Source organism: Pundamilia nyererei, unplaced genomic scaffold (genome assembly GCF_000239375.1).
Source record: "Pundamilia nyererei isolate P.nyererei 1_Seehausen unplaced genomic scaffold, PunNye1.0 scaffold00386, whole genome shotgun sequence".
Classification (NCBI taxonomy): Eukaryota; Metazoa; Chordata; class Actinopteri; order Cichliformes; family Cichlidae; genus Pundamilia; species Pundamilia nyererei.
In genome coordinates, this window is record NW_005187787.1 from 100,838 (window position 1) to 120,799 (window position 19,962).

The 19,962-nt window shown below is 38.5% G+C and overlaps 1 protein-coding gene across 1 annotated transcript in view; it reads left to right on the forward strand.

The window, feature by feature from the left end:
* Window positions 1–13,299: 13,299 nt before the first annotated feature.
* The window catches only part of LOC102215725 (receptor-interacting serine/threonine-protein kinase 3-like), a 26,640-nt gene continuing 19,977 nt past the window's right edge, over window positions 13,300–19,962 (forward strand). Inside the window, exon 1 of the mRNA XM_005752868.1 lies at window positions 13,300–13,361. The gene's annotated coding sequence lies outside the window, so the exon portion shown is untranslated. The remainder of the gene's footprint in view (window positions 13,362–19,962) is intronic.

Consider the following 19,962-nt stretch of genomic DNA (forward strand, 5'->3'; position numbering starts at 1 on the left):
AATAAAAATACAAGTGAATTGCACATTTCAAGTATTGAGTCTATTGCACCGTTGACTATTTACAAAGTATTGCACAAAAGGTATTGCACAGTGAGGTGAAGAGGCACTACAGCTTAGTTGTTCCCCCCTCCTTTGTCCTCCTGTTTCCCCTCCCTCTCCCCTCCAGGGAGGAGTTAAACAGTCTGATGGCGTGTGGGACAAAAGGAGTTTTTAAGTCTGTTAGTTCTTGTCTTTGGGAGAAGCAACCTGTCACTTTTACAACCATTAGGAATCCATACAGTAAGTAAATTCATCCTTCACCCCGTCATCAGTGTGCCTGTTGGGTAATACATTCCCTCAGTACTAAATAATATATATATATTTATTAAATATTATACATGACTGAGGGAATTAGGCTGGTTAACGTCAGTCAGTGTTGATATCAGTCACTGATCAGCAGGACTGGGTCTTAAGTTTTCAGCTAATAGCTCTGGGTGGAAATTGTGCATTAGTTTGAAATGAACTGAATACAAATTACCGGACATCGTTGTAATAAGAACCGTAATTAACTAAATTACAAAACAGATAAACATAAATAAATTTTCACTTAAAAATGGATGCAGCCACAATTTTTTAAATTTCAAAAATATTCTTGTTTCCTCATTTATACACTGTTTTTACTCTCTTTGTGTGTGCGCACAAACATGAACTAGCTCATGGGTACACACCTTTTACAATAATTTGCAATAATAAAACATTACTATTGACTTAATGCTCTCTGACCGGCTGAATTTGCATGTAATGACAGGTGTGCTCAAATGACCAGAATACAACACTTCCTGCAGGCTCCTGGATGCATTAAGAACTGCAAAATGCACGGTACAATTTCAAAAGCACAAATGATCATAGATCTTATATTAGATATATAGTTGTGGTCATAACTTTGCATTTGGCCAGGGTGGAAATGATTGTACAGCATACATCTTCAATGGTTTTCATACCTGAATATGTTAACTTCATTAAAAACATTTAATAATTGTTGCTGAACCTATTAACTTCTCATTAGTGATCATGATTGACTACAGCTGGTAGGTCCTTTTTGCCAACATAAAATGGTTTTGTTTGACAGCACTCATTAGACTGACTAACACTCGGAACAATTGGAAAGTCCAAGGAACTCAGTGAGGATCTAACAAGGAAACTCACAGATTTATACAAGATCATCAGTTAAAAACACTATATGTAAGTAGAAGCCATCATTTTGCCAAGGCCTGGAAGAAGACCTAAACTGTTACCCTCCGATGAGCGGGAATTGGTTAGGATCTTCAGGAAGAACCCTGGAACCACTAAGGCTCATACCTGCCTTGAACTGGAACTAGTGCATGAACACCAGGGTCACTGTCCACAGTTAAGTGAAATATACATCAATATGCAGAAATCTGCAGATGCCCACGTGGACATGTCAAATGCATACAAAATGCATGCAAGTTTTATGGACAGATAAGACAAACACTGAGCTATTTGGCAACAATGACAAGAGGTACGTTGGAGTAAAGGTGAGACTTTCAAACAGGCTTTATCATGTCTTTATCTCCCTCTAGAGGCAGAAAAACGAAAGGTTTATAGCTTGGCCCTCTTTGTCTTGCTCTGCTCTGCTATTTCATCTTTTTCATTTTACCCCTGCTCCATGGAGAATTAGCTGTAAAATGCATTCAGGTCCATAAATATCTGGATAAATTGACAATCTTGCCTCTTTAAACGACCACAGTGGATATGAAATCACACAATCAAAATGTTATTGACGTGCAGACTTTCAGCTTTAACTCAGTGGGTTAAACAAAAGTCTTGCTTTCATTGTTTAAGAGTTAAAGCCATACAGACACATATACACACAGACACTTTTTGTACTGTAAGCTATTACCATATCATCACAAAAAAAACACCCAGTGAGTTAATGAACATTGCACCTAAATCATGACATTTCTAAGGGTCACAGGGAGTTAAATCAAAGATTTTGTCGGTCATATGTGAAACTCTGTAACACAGTCTTGACTAATTTTGTTGCAGCATGTGTGTTTGTTCTTCTGCTAATATTTCCCAACACCTAGTTCTGCAGTTTACATCATTTTTCACACAGGAAGATCATGCACTGAAATTGCACTTTCTGCTTTTCTATAGCTGTTCCGCTACTTCTCTTAACTGAACTACACATGCAGTTGCTCCTCACAGAAAAGCAAGAACACATACCTGGTGGCACTGAGCATTTTAACATAACATATTTTTTAACATTAACATATTTCAACATATTGCAATAAATGCACGGCGGGAAGAAATGACATTTCGCATTTCAACTTCCCACCTTATAATTAAACCGTCTGAAACACATTCAAAACCTTATTCAAATACCCACTCAAATGAGGCCAGTCATTGTTAATGGTGCCTTAAATGGATATCCTGTTTGTTACCCTGCTATACTGGGTAAGCCTTGACATGAAACATAAACATGATCCTCAAGTTTACATAGGTTTTGTTTTGAATATATTCTACATCACAAACATCTCCACTGGAAATTAATCGTAGAGAAATAAAGATTTTTTTCAAAAAGCGTTGGATAAGATGCCTGTTGCTAGGACAACCAAGGTCATATGTCTGTGGAAGCGAGAGACAAAAAAGAAAGACGCAGCAAAGTCAGTCTGATGGGGTGTGCTGATTCAGTTACATCTGACTGTCATGGAATATTTTAAGAACTGAACACTGACACATAGATAAACTGCAGTACACACAAAGCAAAGAGTTTCTCAAGTCTCAGAAAGTCTTCTATTTCTTGCTGAAAACAGGATGTTGGTGATTTGTTCCTGGTTTCACTGCCCATACACCCATTTTTTTCTTTCTTTTCTTTTCTTTAAAGCAAAGTTAAAGCAGTAGGCCAGGAGGACCGCAGCTACCATTCGCCAATTTGAGCAGCCAGCAGGAAAATATTATTAAACAAGGAGACAAACATCTCCACAGCTACTGTGAGTTCATCATGGGCAACATGAAGTTTGGCATATACACAACCAAACAGTTAACGTTTTACATTAAAAAGCAAACAGATGCTGTCGTTGATTATTTTAAAGTCACTGCTTTTCAGTAACATTGTCATGCCACATTTTGTTAGAAATGTTGATGCGGTTCAGGTGGGCTAAGTGGGTCAAGACATGGCTAAAAGATGGAGAGGACCCAGAAGAACGGTAAAAAAAAAAACTCAAATAAGAGGCACTCTGACATTAAGAGAGAAATTTAAGAAGTACAAAGAAAAAAGTTGATTTGTTAGTGAAACTGTGAATTAACTGTTTCCTGGTATGCAAAAACAACCAGTTTTAGGCAGCAAATACAGCCATTTTGCCAAAGAAGTCTCACAGTTACCCAAAACACGTTCTTGACATGGTCACCAGAACGCTTGTATGGACACTTTTAAAGTGCACAACCCTTTGCAACGCATTTAAACACACAAACATGCAAGGACCAACATGCTGTGCTAATGAGGTGCAGGAGCATTTTAAAACGTTTTAAATGCCCATGCACCTTTTCCTAAATTTAACCGAGAGGTTTTTGGTGTTTAAACTAAACCAGTGAGAAAAATTTACAAGTGAGTGGAAACACAGTGTCAAACAGAACACAATTCAGTCTCCTGGATGACAAACCTTGCGACTTTATCTCTATAAACAATGGACCAGTATCTCTGTTTCCAATATTGCTGCAACCGATGTATCACGGCAACAACGGACAGAAGAGAATTATGAGATAAACCTGGCTGCTGAGTACAAAAATGGAGCTAATCAAGCCTTCTGTTATTACTGGATCAACTGAATATAATTGAAGGACTTCACTGGTAGACAACTGCTTTTTGTTATAAATAAATATACTGAAACCATGACTAAGTGTGGTTTTTAGAACAATTCTGATCTGTGTCCTGCCCAACAACCATCACGGTTCTATAGTAGCTAAACCCTGCCTTCTTCAGGGTTGTTGCTTTATTAATGTAGGGTGTTTTGCTGACTTTCCATAGGATTGGCATGTATAATTTGACCCAGATGAAGACGATATATCTCTCATTTTACACAAAGGGCTCTTCAAATGATTCCTTATCTTTTGGAGCAGAAAAAAGGAAGCTGCAAAAATATTCCCTGAGTTTACCTAACATAACCTTGCACGTACAAGGTAGGCACGATGAGAAAATGTGACAGGTGAGTTACTTTGCACATGTATGACAAAGTGACTCACCCGTCATATTTTCTCTTCATGCCTACCTTGTAAGTGCTGCTAACAGGACAGCTCTTCATTATGACAAGGGCCTGTTCTATGTTAACTCACTCCATATGGAAGACAATCAGCCCCTCTGGGACCTGTGTCAACCAGAGTGTGAAATGTCAGATGCATGCACGTTGTAGCACACACACACACACACACACACAAATATACACATCCATGACCCACGGCAGTCACATTCACAGCAGCAGACACACACACACCCACACAAAGGGAGGGAAAGTGAACTTGGAAGCAAATCGAGATTGGTCTTTCTAGTCAGACATCTGCTCGGTCCCAGAGACAGATGGTGAGCCAATCAGACCGCCTGGTGCCTCTGTTACTCCCCGCCTCTTGTGCCATCCTGCTGCCCCTCCCCTAAACCTGCATCCTGGCTCACATGACAGGTGGCACCTTGTGAATGTGACACTGCCACTGCCCTGGAAAATTATTTATGCATTCACTTTATTGAAACTGACATGCAAATAAGCAAAAAATGAAACATTCAAATCCAGCTCACTTTACCTTTATCTCACGGTTCACGCCCTACGCTCCATACTGAGCTTATTGTGTCTCGATGCACCAGTACAAACATCTCTCATTTATCTGCCCTGATCTTTTCCACAGCATCCTGACCTCTTAAAGGAGGGCAGCCATCAGATGGATATCTTATATGCACTTTACTGAAAGCAATATCCTGCAAGTCAACAATAGCCAAAAGGGGAATCTCTTAAAACTGATGCAGGATCTAAGCATTTTGTTTGCTCTTAAATATTTATTCAAGAGACCACATTTTATGTCATGAGTGAGTATATAAATCAATGTACACGTTTCATCCCATATTCGTTCTATGCACTGCAGTAACCCATAATTAGAAAGCCTGGATAATTTCACTGCACAGATATGCACCTGAAGAGGTAGCCTGACAACGAGACAGAGAGCTTTAACAAGCATCAGGGTGAAGGCAGGGAGCCACAGCACAGGGAAGGATTGGCAGACTGTGATGAGCATCTGCCGGGTGCATGCTGGTGCTCATTAATGGCAGTTTCCTTAACCCCTCACTCACATTACCTGCACCAGCTAAGCTCAGCTGATAACCTGGCAGCCATTAGGTTCTCAAGAAATGCTGTCACACATCACTGAGAGGCTGCAGCATACATTAAGATGCAGTGCAAACACCACGCTGTTACTGCAAACACTTCCAACAGTCACACCTGAGACCTTCCTCTGGCTAGAAACAAAGACCACTACTAATGCTAATTGAAACTATGGCGAAGTCAGTTAATTTCTGCAGCTCATCAATAGTCCTTAAAGAGACTGTAAACAGTTCAGAAGATTTAATTACACGCTTTAGCCACTGGCACACAAACACCAACCTTTATACATTTATGCATGTTCTGAGATTTGAACTGTTTCTCTTGTTTGCTTCCCTCTACCCTCCCCCTTTTCTCATTCTACAATAATTAAATTCTTAGCTAGTAAGTAAAGCAAAAATAAGCAAACCCAAAAAAGGGGGGGAAACACATCTGAAAATTAATTTATTCCACAAAGATCACAGCCAAATCCACTCTGAAGAAGACATTTCTGATGCTCTTTTGATCTTAATCAGCCAATACTGTGATTAGTTGCACAGTATAAATTCAAAGCTCCAGCAGTACCAGTTTAGTTTACTGCATATTTAACTCTTCTATAGTTTAATCTTATCTTTTTTAACAGCTGTTTTTGACAGATACACTCAAAACAGATTATCCTGCTTACCCAGCAACAAAAGGATAGTTAGCTTGTAACTCATGTTAGCCGCTAATGTAAGTAAAGCAGTTAGCTAAAGACAACAAATAATAAAATTAATAAATAAATACCTTCATCAGAGGACAATAAACCTAGGTTAACCCAAAATGTGATTGTTGGACTTACATTTTTAAGAAACAGTTCTCCTCTTGGATGGTATTTTTCTTCCACTCCATCAGATTTGCTCACTTTTTACTACTTCATGTTGGGCACTGAAGGCTAAGTGTAATCTTAAGGCCACAAACTACCTGAAAACCTTGTGCTTACTGTGTACCTCTGTGCATATGAGGAAGAGATACACGCACTTTAATTCTGGTCATTTTACTTATAAGAAAAAAAAATAGTGAATTGAAATTGTTCCTGTCTTTATTATTGAAGTTTATTTTATTTTTAATTGGAAGTTAAATATGTTACAAAATGTCAAATTGTATTCCAGTTTAAGATGATTTGCTCTGAAGAAATGAAACATTGGCTAAGTCCAAAATTAATTAAGTAATTTGTCGTATGTTGATGGTGTTTATGGTGATGACACTTATCAACAAACTGCAGTTTTATGATCATCAAATTTTGTGCACAAATGATTTGCTTATATTTATTTACGGACAAAATAGGCTTTTAAAACAACCAACTTTAATCCAGTGTTTGCACTTCCAAAAGAATAATAAGTATAAATACAGCGAAAAGTAGCACCAGTGGTGTAAAGAGGTTTGAAAAGGGCTTTTTGATCCAACTTAGAGTAAAACTGTTTCTTGCAGTGTTTCCTGCAGCAACTCCAGAGATTTAGTTAGCTGACATCAGCAGTACTGGTTCCTAACATCACTCAAGCATGACTGTTCTGCAGCCAGACTGCGGCTGTAAAAGGACAAATTCTTATATTATTACAGACAAACTAGCACTAAACAAATAAGCAAAAATAAAGTGGTGCAGGAAAAGTAGGCAAGAGTAGCCTACAGCGTGCAGACAGGAATATAAAGTGGAAGATAGTGAGGCATCAATAAAAAAGAATAGCAGTAATGGGATGCCATCTGTGCCTCTGCTTCTTGTTCATACTAATCACCAATAAGAACTTCAAATCTGTGCAGGTTATAAATTTGTTCATTGGGACATTACTTTCTGTCTTCGCAGCATTATGACAGTATGTGTCTTTGTGTGGTTTATAGTTATGTGTGCTTTTACAAACAAGCACCTTTGTGTGGATTGTAGGTAGTTTTAAAATTATGTCAAGCTTATTTTCTTACAAAATGCACAGAAACTGCAGAATTGTACTTCATTAACTGCTAACTATTGTGCATTTCCCAGCCAGGTGTACCAGAGATACAAGCAGTTGTGTTGACATTTTGGCCACATACAGAAACACACATACACACACCAAATGTTATGCCCCTCTGCCTTTGTTGCAGGGCAGTAATCAATTATCTCAGTATGATGTCATTCTGCTAACCCTCCCCCATGCTCTTCAGCCCTCCTCCATTTGTACACTTGCTCTTCTGTTGTCGCCTGCGTCAAAAATGGAAAGTGCGACCTAGTAATCCAGTGCTGGGAAAAATAATTTCCAAAAACCCACAGTGTACACGCGTTTAATTGCAGGTTTTTGCAGGGATAAATAAATATATTGAATGGACACTGCAGTTAAACTGCACGTACACGCACCCACTTGATACATCACATCATCGAGCAGTGATTTGATTATTGCTGAATGAATCCCCTGGCTTGATCACACTAGGTCATCTGGCGTCCATCCTCAGTGAGAGGATAATTGAATGAAGGACAGTAATGAAGACACATGGGCACCAACATGAAGGGCGACATGAGGTCTGTGCTTTGGAGTTTCTCTTTTTGTGTAGCTACAGGTCCCTAGTTAGACACTTACCTGACTATAAATAAAAGCTGCATTATGAAGTTATCAACATGAATTTACCGTTTAAAAAACAGATGTGCAGCTTTTATAGATGTTTACTGTCCCCTGCAAGAATCAGAAAACCTCTAACACATATATGCAGCTGTGGACATTGAAAAAAAGTGATCTGCTGTTTCCTCACTGTATGCAGAGCAGACCCCTCCAGCATTAGGAAGATAATCCATTTAGGTTGTCTGTGTGTCAAGATACTAGTTTGCCCTGGTTTCTTGCTGCTGGGTTTTGTGAGGTCCAGTGTAACAGATAGCAACATGCATATTGATCAGCTGCCCCTGCATATGGAAAAAGACAACCACTCTTTCGGGAGAGCTCTAAAATTAAAATGAATGAATCAGAGCAGAACACACTGGGGCAAACTGTGCTCTCATTTTTGTCAGCCTCATTTTCTTCATGAAGTAAAATTCCATGTGACACTTTATCACATGGAATTTATGATAAATCCGGGATTAGCTGCATCAAAACCTAAACCTTGAGACTGGCGCTTACGATGAGGGTGGATTTAGTCTTTAATTATTGCTCTTATTTTTCTCCTACGCTAATTAAAAGGCAACACTATAGTTGTTTGATTCTATTTCGGATTTAATTCTGCACCTCTCCATCATCTCCGAGAGCCTGGAGGGGCTGGGGGGTTCTCTGAGCGAGAGAGCCAGAGCAGAGCTAATCAGCTCAGTGTATGTGTTGTGGCAAAGACTAGTGCTTGTGCCAATTCTGATTTAAAGTACAAAAACAAGCGTGCAGTTGTGGATACACACATTACTGGGAAGCGTAAGAACATGTGCACGTGTGGGCTCAAAATAGTAACTAGCTTTGTGAACCAGTATTTCCCATTTAGGCTAGGAATGAAGCTCACAGACAAATTCCTGTTAATGCCTTTACATACAATGTAGTTTATGACCTATTCCAGTACTAGTTGGCAGCATTTCTCTGGATATCTTAGCTGGAATCAGTCATGCCATTGATTCTTTTCATTCTACTCTAAAACTAATGCTCATTAGAAGCAAGCACTGTCTATGCATATACATGCATCTAGTAAAAGATATCCCAGAGTTTAGTCCTATATTTATAAAACAAACCAAGAAGATGAAGCCCTGCACATTTCTCCTCCTAGCCATAACATTTTATAGATTTAATTCAGTCAATCTACTGGATCTGTCTGACTTTGCTGTTTCTGATGTGACTTGTTTGTTGTGCTGTCTGTGGAAATTATTTACAGCATTGCCTGTAATTACTGCAGCAGATAATCACCTAACCACCTAAAATATTAATACACAGAGAGCCAGGAAGCATGATCAATATTAATATTTCGGCCCACGCCACACAAGAGCATGCAGACACACACATAGCTGCTAAACTCCCATTAATAAATAAGATGGGTTCACAGCATGAATGCAAATGTCACAGATTTTGTGAACTGAGCTCTGAAATGAGATATGGGAAAATTTCAAATATCAGAGTTAAGACACGTTAGTCCATATGTTTGATCAGCTTTACAGTCATCAATAAATATTTTTCAAAGAAAATGCCAAAAGAGCAAGTGGTATACATGTCAAGGTGAGCTCATTTTGGTAAGCTTGTGGGGAGTAGATCTAAAAGGTGAGAAGACTGTGGATGTAGGACATCAAGGACAAATGTGAGAGAGGCTGTGAAACTGGGATGGCAGCAAAGCTTTTTGTGCCTGTCATTTATGACAGCAGGGACACTTATAATGGAACACCTTCTATGCTAATGCATACTTGCAGCAAAATAGCAGAAAATGTGGAGTCAAAGGACACAAATTCTCTGCTTCAGATCTGATGATGCCTGAAGTTATGTCCCCAAAGCCCCAAATCCCATTTTGATGGAAACCATCATCAGGGTAATTATATTTCTTGCAGTATATCGCCATGATGATGCTAAAAGCTTACTTTGACTTTTCCATGGCTAATTTGTTTCATCTTCTTTTCAAATCCTCATGCTTTGCCCCTTCCATCCTTTGCCTGTCCATCATATTTTGCACTTTCCTCCTGCCCTCGTCCTTTTTTACGACCACCTCTCTTTCAAGTGGACTGCATGGCCTATTGCCATAGTAACAGACAGCCATGACAGGTGGAGATAGCAGGTAGTGCAGCGATGCATGACTCCCCTGGGACTGCAGAATGCCAACACTATAGAATGAAAATGAGCAGAACAGACTCTTTTATAAGAAGTCACCCTCCATACAGATTTTACGGTCATTCATTGGTGGTTATCATAGGATGAACACATGCAGCAAAGCTGCAGCGCCATTGTTTCACAGTTAGGCTGGACAGAGGACCAAATGGAGTTTACTGGATTTTTAGCTTATGTTATGTATTTCTATTGCATCACTCTCTATGGCCAGATCTGAACCACGTGAACCAAGCCAGTCTGTTTCATGCCAATAAAAGACTGGGTTCAACACTAACAAGATCCTAGAAATCCCATGGGTTGCAGCAAAACTGTTCGCTCTATAATATGAAATTGATTTGATTCAGTGTTGTATACTGGCAGTGTTCACATGCTGACCTTGCACAAAACAGAAAACACTTCAGTTTAGCAACTTATCTGCTTGCACTGAAGGCATAAACCTTAGGTCGTTGCTCGCGGGCTTAATCATAGGACACATATATATACTAAATTAAACTGTCTCCAACATCCAGAGGCACCACGATCAACACCGCACCCTCACATCTGCAGTCTGTGAGCCATTTCTCCCACACTTGACCAGTGCAGTAGTGGAACACGTGGAGGACAAAAGCGAGAGTTTTCTCACTTGGGTGGAAAATACACACATTTCTTTAGTGAGCTATGCCTCTCACAAGGAAGTTATCAAATGATAAAAGGACCGTAGATGGTAGTAAAGGGGAGGGGCAAACAAGCAGCATCCTTTTTAATGAGATGGCAGTGGCAGCATGGGCACGCGCCATGAGGAGAATGGTGAGAGAAAGCATGCCAGTGAAAGAAAGAGAAAACAGCAAAAGGAATAAAGAATAGACAGTGGTGTCAGTCCCGTACTCCTCTGAGACTCACCATGAGCAAACACACGGCTGATTCAGGGATGAGTTGGACAGCCATATTTGGATCCTCCTATAGATTTCTGCGCAAAGGGAATGCCTCCAATTTCCTAAAGGGACCTGCTTCGATGTCCTCTTAATCTGAGTCTTCACTCACAAAGTAAGCTCACACTGTCCAAATGAAGATCTGAAGACCATTGATTGGTTCCCTCACTTTGTGTCCTTATAACCACCCCCCCTGTGCTGCAGACAGTCTCTTCAATTGCAATTCTGTGGTCTCTGGAGACTGGAGTCTCTCCAGTCTCTCTCTCTCTCGCTCTGACTCTTCAGTCTGTGCGATCCTCCTTCTTCCAGTTCTTTGATCTGAGAGCAGAGTAGAGCAGACCCCAACTCCTCCTTTCACATTTAAAACACTCCCCGTGAATCCCACACCCACCTCCCCCAAAACTGTTATTTGGAGGTTTGCGTCTTGCTAAATACTACTCTCCCCTCTGTTGCTGCCCTCTTCCTACCTTTTTCAGTGTACTATCTATCAACACAAAGCACATCCAGCCATGCACGTGGGGCTTCAGTGCAGCTGTTTTCTCCCGAGGCTGTCCCGTTGCTGCTCCAGGGGATGTAACCTGCTGGCATAAGTGATGCTCCCCAGTCTATAGCACTCTTCCACTGTGATGGAAAAACAGACGTTCACCTCAGCTCTCGGATCCAGCGCAGAGGGCTGCCCTTTACATTAATCCCCAGCCTCATATGTCATCAGCATGAGACAAGGGCAAAGAGGGATGCAAAAGAAGGAGGATGTTATAGACAGTCTCTACAAGGGTAGAGAATGAAGGAAAATGCAGATAGGAGGAGAGATGTAGCGTAGAGAGCAGCCCCTGGTGAGAGAGGTCCTCACTGAGATGAGTGTAAATGAAGGTGGGTGGGGAAGAGGGAGGGGAGTGAGGGATGGAAATGCAGAGAGCAGGAACAGACCGCGCCTATCGACGCCGGCTGAAACAGCAAGGCAGCATGGGATGCGAGTGAATACTCCTCAGCTCTCTTAAAAAAACGGGGGAGTGTACACGACTGAATATGCAAACCAGACATAGAGCCGTAGTGTCATGTTCACAAGCACCATTGCTCCAGATGCAGAACAATGGTTTGTTTTGCACCTTTACAGGACCGTGTTTGACATTAATAATATCCATGAATAAAACATCTTCATCTGGCTTTGGCTTTGTCTGCAGAGAAGATGAAAAAGAGAGGCAGAGAGAGCTTATTAGAAGAAGGTCATAAATCATGTAATCATTCAACTGATGAGCTCAAGATTTAGCTTCAGCACAGCTTCAGATATTATGATTCTGATTATGTCTCCATTGTGAGTTGCTTGTTTTACTGGGTGTTTTGCAGATGGATGCATCTATTTTAATTGCTAATTAATTAACTGTTAATTTATATAAATAACATCATGATTAAATTTCTGAACTAAGAACTTTTTTTTTTAACAATAGTAATTCCAAATCTTTACGAATAGTTAACTTTATTATAATAGTAGATACTTAATACCATTTAATTATTTAAACTTACTAAAATGACCTGGATTTTTACACAACATTTTAACTTGTGTAAAAATGTTGCACAATAGCAACATGTATTTGTTATTCTTGAATGAATTGTAGAAAAAGTCTATGTAAATGGTCAGGGAGAAGACCTAATGTCCTAAGAAGTTTGAAAGCTCTTCAAGTCTGGCTCCTTGGAAGCAAAATATAAAGAAATATAAAGGCTTTTGCACAGTATTGTATCTCACTAAACTTTACTTACTTCTTCATATCGTATAGAAAGCACCATAAACGCACCTCAAATACTCGGTCAGAGGACTGATCGATTCTTGCCATATTTGGAATCTCTGATACTCTGCGTTTTCACACTGGGAAAAAAGAGGGTATCTATGGACTAATTCTTTGCAGGAAACTGAGATATGCAACACTTAAAATAGGAACTGAAAGCTTAAGCAGTTCCCGTTTGTATTCAATGCCAGAAAAGGAAAGTTTGTAATGATGGAAACTTTAATACTCTAATACTTAAACACTTTTTATAGCGGTGGTTTGAAGCCTTAAAGGTCATGATTTCTTTACGTGTAAAGACGTGCATGCGTTTTTGTTTTGTTTTTGGCGAAAGAAAGCATTTTTTCAGCAAAATATTGTCTCTCAAAAAAGTTATAAGCAACTGTTCATACCAGTAATACTGTCAATACTCGCTCATTACGTTTCGTGTAAGCCCCGCCCCTTCACTACAGTTCGGGGCGTGCCAGGATATGAAAATGAAAGTCGGAACGTCTGTTGTTTTTTTCGTTTTTACCAGGGCTTTGGCTTTTCTTAGATGTGCATGTGGAACAGCTTGAGGTGAGTAGCAGCCAGCGTTTTACTTTTTATCCTCTTTCCTCACAGATGCTTTAACTCCAAATCAAACAATAGCTCCAGTTTGCAATGAAAAGTTTTTCAGAACATTTTTTTTAACTTGTTCACAACAGGAAGAGCATTTCTCATTGCTCATTAATATTGGTGTCATTTCATTCCAAGCATTTTTTTTTTCAAACGTACGTTTGAAAAAAAAAAGTACGTTTGAGAAAAAAATGGGCATTTTGGAAAACGAGTGCCTACAGTTTAGAAGTTGGAACAAGTTTTAGTTGCGTTTGTTTTTGTGGTCTTTTTGCTAACATGATTTCACTGTCGTCATATGCGGAATAGACACACTAATTATCAACGATGTAAATGGGTACTGTAAAAGATAAAGCGGAAGGGAATTAAAACAATTTGTGGAGGGGACAGCGGTCTGTCAGAGAAGTAGGAAGAGGAACACACAGAAGAGTGCCGAGGGTAGAAGCAGCCCCCCCCTCCCGCTTCTTCTTCCTAGTGCCTAGTGATTATCACCGTTATTGTCTGTAGAGTACATCTTTTTTTGTACTCACAGTCTATTTACATACTTTAGTTTTGTGCTTTTCTGTGTAATTGTTATTTTCTTTTACATTTACAGTGTGCTTTAAATGCTACAGTAGACATTTAAAGTAAGTGACAAGATGCAGAAAACTTGAAGAGATGAGGATTATACTTCTAGATACCTCTCGTATCTTGATAAAATATTTAAACATTGTTATCAATTTGGTTTACACAATTAACACAATTAATTTAGTCTTTTTTTTTGAGTATTTATGAAAAAATAAGTCATTTTGACAAATGAATGAAAGGTTTGGAAGAACTGAGTGTACACTGTTAGCCTTTGCAGTAATTTCCATAGCGTAGTACTGCAAAATCAACAGTAAAAACTCTAAAGGATGTTAGCAGTTTAGTACTGTAATTTGCATGTCATTGTGAGAAAATTCCATGAGATTACATTATTTTTATGGTACTCACTGTACTCATGGAAACAGCTGTAAAATACAGCAAATGTAACAATTGGTGATGTTACTGAGATTATACTATTACACCATCTGGATTTCTGTTCTTCTCTATTGTAGATCTAAGAGTAATTACTTAAAACCTCATTCAGAGTGTATAAAATGCAATTCATTGTGAGAGTATATAAACTACAATATACAGCATTATTTTTAACTTAAGGAGTAAGTTGCAGCTACACTAAAATTGAATTTTTTGAATTGAACCTCATATTATAATAAATGTATTTGTTTATTCAAACAATGCGAAATGTTATTACATTCCACTTGTATCAAACAACCAGTCTCACTCTTACAAAAAAGAATATTCAAGTATATTATAAGTATACTTTAAAAACTAGAATACAAGCAAGTATACCTTTCGCTTACTTTGTATGTATTTTCTTGATTTTTTTAGACCAAATTACATTTAAGCATACTTTAAGTACAGTTAGAAGTATACAGAAAAGTATAAGTACACTTATTCTATACTATACTATACTAGTGCTAGTAGTATTCTATACTATACTATACTAGTGCTAGTAGTATACTATGTAGTATGTAGTTTACCTGAAGTATACCTGAAGTATACCTGAAGTACAAATAAATACCCAGCATGCATTGCAGTGCTTTAACTGTGAAATTAAAACTATGAAACAAATGACTGATGTTTTAAAAGAAGAATCTGTCAAAGATTCTTGTGTAATGTCTTTTACCTTTTGAACAGAGTAAGTGGGGTAAAAAATGAAATTGTTCAAACCGTGAGTGAAAAGTGTCAATAGCGAATAAACCTCAACTCTCCAATCATTTTATTACCTGTTTACAATATAGTTCTGGTACTTGAGCTATGAGTGTAGTTCTCTGCAGAGGAAGCCTTCTGATAGTTGGAGCTGTTATCTGACTGTTTGAGGAATGAAGGGCTTTATTACATGTGAAAAAAATAAGTTTCAACTGCCTTTTAGTTACTGTTTCAATCAGAAGTATCTCAAATATAAACTAAAAAGTAAATTAATAGTATACTTGTAACGTAAGTATTGTGCTAGAATAGAGTATAATTTAAGTATACTCTTATAGACTGGAAAGGACATTCTGCTAGTACATTTATGGTGAACAAAAAGTACATCTAAAAATTAATTTCAAGTATACTTTTATGTACTAAAATGGGGGCCAATATAGTCCCAAGAAGCATTAGTAGTATATGTACTAGGTAACGTATACTTGGGAAATATACTTGAAGTATACTTCATGATATGAACTTAAAGTATACTTATTTTTTGTATGGCTAGAAACAAAGACTAATTGTTACATTTAGAGTAATGTTTAAAAATGACTTCATGTAGCAGGGTGTTGCTTTTTTCTCTTCTTATTCTTTCTCATACTGGAACTTCGTTTGTTTTGTATAAGGTGGTACTTTTTAAGACACCTCTGCCTAACTACAGTGAACTAACCTAATAATATGCTCTGGTGGTCATTTTACACAAGTTCAGGTGTCACATCCATGAAACCTAGACCACTAACCAGCATCAGTCCTACAACTTCACTCTCAAAATTGATAAATTCTGGGACAAGCAGAAACTGTATTTTTAGCGGTGCATTTTGTGGCAGGCCAGACTGCTATTAAATGCACTCTCCTAAAGAAATAATTCCTTTGTAGCACCACTTGGTTCAAAAGAGATGTCCTGGAAATACATGATAATGTTTGTTCATGTGTAGCGCGTTGGGTTGTGTTTTTAAAGCGATTGTCACGTTTTTAAACCTTTTTTTTGCGACAGGTGGGTGTAGCACTTGTTACACATCTCAATGGGAGAGTGATAGCCAACACCACACCTTCACCTGACGTACAACGTGACGTATTAGAAGTAGGCAGAAGTAATTGGATGGAGTTCAGTCAGGTTAAATGCACGGTTGATTGGATTATAACTGAAGATTGTATGCTATTTGTGACAACTCTGCTAGACTCCAAATTTCTCGTCCATGCGGGAGTATCGCAAAAGTAAATGAAACATCTAAACGTAACACTTTTTCCCTAAAACTGACTGACATGGGACACATTAAAGTTGGATTGACACCAGCTAATCAGTCTGAAGGTAAGTGTTTTTTTCACTTATTCGAAAGAAGTCAGAAATGCATTCTTATTACTGTTTGTTTTGACTTTTAAGCTACCCTGCCAGGTTATTTGCATTCAAGTGCTAAAACAAAATCTCAATAGTTATGACTGTGAAGACTCAAAAGACTAGTTAGTTAATAGTTGTCGATGGATTTATGAGACTTGATAAAAACTTGGACGTTTGCAACAGGTGAATCGGTGAACTACCGAGGTTGCGCCCAAATGCTTAAAGCTGTTAGCTGGTCGGTGTTTTCAGGTGTGCTTGTACTACCTGTTTGGTGCGGGGTGCTGACTTAATCAGGCTAAACCAGTTTAAGCGTCAAGATCAAATGTCTTTTCATTTTTGTGCACTGCTCACTTGTCTTTACTGTGCTTTTTGTTGGCACACGTTTTCTGTTTATTGAAGCCTTTTATGAATAAGTTTGATCATGTAAAAACTGGGAATTGCTCCCTATTGACAATACTCTTATTTATTTATTTATTTTTTGCATTGCATATGTCATTTAGGAAAGGTAATTGGTCTTTGAACTTTTTGCAACTATGTGTATTTCTAAATTTTGTGGCTTCCGTGCACACAAATTTATATTGTTCAGTTTGCATGTTAAAAGCCACAAACATGTAGGTTTTCTTGTGTAACTGAGAACTGTCCTGCCACTTTCAGAACATTTTCTGCCTTTCATTCACATATGCCTAGGAATCACAGAACAAGAAGGGAGACCACTGAGGAGAACTTCTACAAGTTCACTGGTTACCTCAGCTGTCAAGTTCCTGGATGTGGGTATGCTGCAGGGTTTATCTTTTAGTGAGGACATATTTGTTGAAATAGCCATATAAAGTAGCTTTTCCAATGATCTCTCTTTTTTCAGATGGCAACAGACCTTAAACGTGCATCTTGAGAAATGTTGCTAAGATCATTGTGGACATTATTCACTACTAAGAAGCATCAAATCTAGAGTTGAACATGTTAATCGAGATAATACAACACATAGACTTCGTCAAACAAAGAGAACCAGGAATGAGGAAGACTGCAGTCCCAACAGTAATGCAATCTCACATAAAAAAGTTAGATGCCTTGTGGATAGCTATGGCTGTATTCATTGGCAGCCAGTTGAACTTCCTGAGGGGGAAACGTCAGCTTTTTAGAGGAAAAGAAAGACATCGTGTTAACAATTTTTAATTCACAAGGACCGGGAGCTTTGGAGAGACCTGATGTGGATGACTTCATGTGCCTCACATATATTTCTCAGCGGCACCTTATTAACAGTTGTCCCTCACTTTCAGTAGCTGAAATTCAGGAGCAGTGGCCATTCTTGTTTACTCAGAAAGGTCTTTCGAATCACTTTCACAAACTCACAGGTATTGATATCAGTGAGCGCTTAAGTCAGGCCCTCATAACCAAAGGCAGAAGGATTGGTAACTATTTCTCCACCCAGAAGCTCAGATTGAACCTTGGTATAAGGACACTCATCCAGCAGATAGAAAGTGAGGAAGTTTTGACCAACAACAAGGTTGGCACAGCAGCCATACTTCTCATGATGAAGTATTAAAAGGAAAATGAAGACTCCCTCTTTGTCTTAGCAGATGTAAGCTTCTTTCATACAGCTCTAGGTTTAATGCTGTTGCTTGCTGTCCTGTTTTTTTTCCGTTACATAAAATGTCTTGGTCCTTTATCTGGCAGGAAACATCTACCAGTATGTCCCTTGTAGCAGAGAGCAACCTGCCAGACACTCCAAGGCTGATTATGCTTGGTAAGAAGTCATTTATGAAATAGAGCTGATTAGACCATATTACAATTTCTGTTTGGCACAGGAGCTTTTCGTGGACACAGGTATCCAGTCTCTGTTTATTTAGCTCACATTTATGTAATTTCCTTTATAAACCAAGGTTGTTGGACATGTGTCTCGGTAAATCCAGCAAAGTAACAATATCAAATTTCACATTACATATTACATATTACTGATCAACATGGTAGTCTAGCTACACTAACAGCAGAAATACTGAAGTCAATACTGTAAAGTTTAACAGCAGCACAAACTATAAACTCCAAAATAACCATACAGTTGATGAAACTCCGGTAATTTAATTGGGCTGACTCTTTGTTAGGTGTGTTTAATGTGCAGAATAATTCCTAATTATGTACAATTATAATATGTTAACACGGACTACATAAGGCCATTAATAATTAACTGTATGTAGCTATTTGCTTTATGATTATCTAGACAGTGTGAAGAAGTGAAGTATTGAAATTATTTTGTGTTGCATAATGACAACATGTTGCCCCTATACATTTAAGGACAAAGTTTAATTGCCTCCACCTGCTGGATGGTGAGTGCAGAGGGGCGTGTAATTGTTGAGCTGGACAAAGAGAACACCTGTGCTGATGCAATGTCAGTCTTCTTTGGTTCATTTTGTGTATTGAACCTGGAATACCAGGAGTCAGCGTGTGCAACATTGGCACTAATTCAGAGGTATGTTTGAACAGTTAGCTAATAGTGATAGATGATGAATAAATTATCCCTAAGCAGGTCATTTTTTTTCACATCACAACTCAATGTTTCTCTATGTTACTATTTATTGTGGTATGCTTTAAGGTTTTTGTAAGGATAAACCCTGAAGAGGGAACAAAATGTACCTCCAAGGTTGGGACAAGCAGAAAGACTGGGACCACTGTGAAGCGAAAGGTTGTTCACATTAACATTGTTGTTCACATGTCACAACTTTCCTCCAGCGGCTTACTGAATTTGAGTGGAAAGCTTCAAATTAGGTAACTGTTGTTGCCATTTATAGTTAATTTCTTGTATAATTTAAGTGAACAATGTGTTGCTACCTGTGTCTCCACAGACGATCCATGGCCCATGCTTCTGGAAATCTACACGAGGTGAACAACAATGAAGACAAGCTCTTTCGTCATCTTGCAACAGTTTTGATTTTTTTTCCTTCTTTTACCCGTTTGTTAAAATTTATTTCAGGTACTTACACTTTTATTGTCACACGTATTGGTTCACCCTACAAATCAATGACCTCAGTCCACAAAGCAAGGTCAGGGCTCAGTGCAGGTCAGTCAAGTTCCCTCACATCACACATGCTCATCCATGTCCTTGTGGGCCCTGCTTTGTACATTGATTTGGTGGTGTGAGCCAGTATTTTGGACAAAGTGTATATAGAGGCAGAAGTGTGGGGCTTGATGTTCTATTCATTTCAATTTAGTTTATTTGTATGGTGGCAACAAAATGATTGCCAAGGCACTTCACAGTGTAGGTTTAAGACCCTACAAAATATAACTAAGAAAACTCATCACTTGAGCATATGTCGTCTGTTATGATATGGATATGACATAATATCGTTATTGTTTGTACAACCATCTAAGAAAATACATGGGTTAGATGGTTTAGTAAAAACAAGTGCTTCCTCAATCAAAATATATTTTCAGTTCTTTTCAGTTTTTGATTTTGGAAATGTGTATTTC